Genomic DNA, 1,828 nt, shown 5'->3' on the forward strand with positions numbered 1-1,828 from the left:
TCAGTCATGAAACTTTGAGTGGTTTTGATTAGATCAGAGACCATGGTTGCTAAGTCAGAAGTGTTTTGCTTAGAACTCTCTGTCTATTGCTGAGAAGATGATGGAAAAGGCTTGCTATTGCTAAACCTGTTTCTTCCACCATTATTGTTGTTGAAACCTTGTTGAGGTCTCTGTTGATCCTTCCATGAGAGATTTGTATGATTTCTCCATGAAGGATTATAGGTGTTTCCATAGGATTCTCCCATGTAATTCACCTCTTCCATTGAAGGGTTCTCAGGATCATAAGCTTCTTCTTCAGATGAAGCTTCCTTAGTACTGCTTGGTGCATTTTGCATTCCAGACAGACTTTGAGAAATCATATTGACTTGCTGGGTCAATATTTTGTTCTGAGCCAATATGGCATTCAGAGTATCAATCTCAAGAACTCCTTTCTTCTGATTTGTCCCATTGTTCACAGGATTCCTTTCAGAAGTGTACATGAATTGGTTATTTGCAACCATTTCAATCAGCTCTTGAGCTTCTGCAGGCATCTTCTTCAGATGAAGAGATCCTCCAGCAGAGCTATCCAAAGACATCTTGGACAGTTCAGACAGACCATCATAGAAAATACCTATGATGCTCCATTCAGAAAGCATATCAGAGGGACACTTTCTGATTAATTGTTTGTATCTTTCCCAAGCTTCATAGAGGGATTCTCCTTCCTTCTGTCTGAAGGTTTGGACTTCCACTCTAAGCTTACTCAATTTTTGAGGTGGAAAGAACTTTGCCAAGAAGGCGTTGACTAGCTTTACCCAAGAGTTCAGGCTTTCTTTAGGTTGTGAGTCCAACCATATTCTAGCTCTGCTCTTACAGCAAAAGGGAATAGCATAAGTCTATAGACCTCAGGGTCAACCCCATTAGTCTTGACAGTGTCACAGATTTGCAAGAATTCAGCTAAAAACTGATGAGGATCTTCCAATGGAAGTCCATGGAACTTGTAATTCTGTTGCATTAGAGAAACTAATTGAGGCTTAAGCTCAAAGTTGTTTGCTCCAATGGCAGGGATAGAGATGCTTCTCCCATAGAAATCGGGAGTAGGTGCAGTAATGTCACCCAGCACCTTCCTTGCATTGTTGGTATTGTTGTTGTTTTCGGCTGCCATGGGTTCTTCTTCTTTGAAGATTTCTGTTAGGTCCTCTACAGAGAGTTGTGCCTTAGCTTCTCTTAGCTTTTGCTTCAAGGTCCTTTCAGGTTCAGGGTCAGCCTCAACAAGAATGCTTTTGTCTTTGCTCCTGCTCATATGAAAGAGAAGAAAACAAGAAAATATGGAATCCTCTACGTCACAGTATAGAGATTCCTTGAGGTGTCAGAGGAAAAGAAAAATAGAAGGCAGAAGTAGAAGAATTTGAACTTATCGAGAGAGATGGAGTTCGAATTGTTCATTGAGGAATAGTGTTAGTCCATAAATAGAAGGATGTGAGAAGAGGGGAAGAAATTTTCGAAAATATTAAAAAGATTTTAAAAACATTTTGAAAAACTTTAATTGATTTTCGAGAATAAGAGTGGAAAAAAATCAAGTGATTTTTTTGAAAAAGATTTTGAAATTAGAAGATAAAAAAGATATGATTGAGAACTATTTTGAAAAAGATGTTATTAAAAAGATATGATTGGTTTTAAAAAGATTTGAAAAACATTTTAAAAAGATTTGATTTTAAAAATTAAGAACTTGGCTAACAAGAAAAGATATGATTCAAACATTAAACCTTTCTCAACAGAAAAGGCAACATACTTGAAATGTTGAATCAAATCATTAATTGATAGCAAGTATCTTTGAAAATGGAAAGAAATT

General features: G+C 36.8%; 1 non-coding gene across 1 annotated transcript; it reads left to right on the top strand.

Annotated features, from left to right (window-relative positions):
- Nucleotides 1–629: 629 nt before the first annotated feature.
- On the top strand, nt 630–737 carry LOC112793147 (small nucleolar RNA R71). The gene has a single exon (XR_003197855.1). It is a non-coding gene; the product is annotated as a small nucleolar RNA R71 (small nucleolar RNA).
- Nucleotides 738–1,828: the final 1,091 nt, after the last annotated feature.

The sequence above is a fragment of the Arachis hypogaea genome, chromosome 3 (assembly GCF_003086295.3).
Source record: "Arachis hypogaea cultivar Tifrunner chromosome 3, arahy.Tifrunner.gnm2.J5K5, whole genome shotgun sequence".
Taxonomy (NCBI): Eukaryota; Viridiplantae; Streptophyta; class Magnoliopsida; order Fabales; family Fabaceae; genus Arachis; species Arachis hypogaea.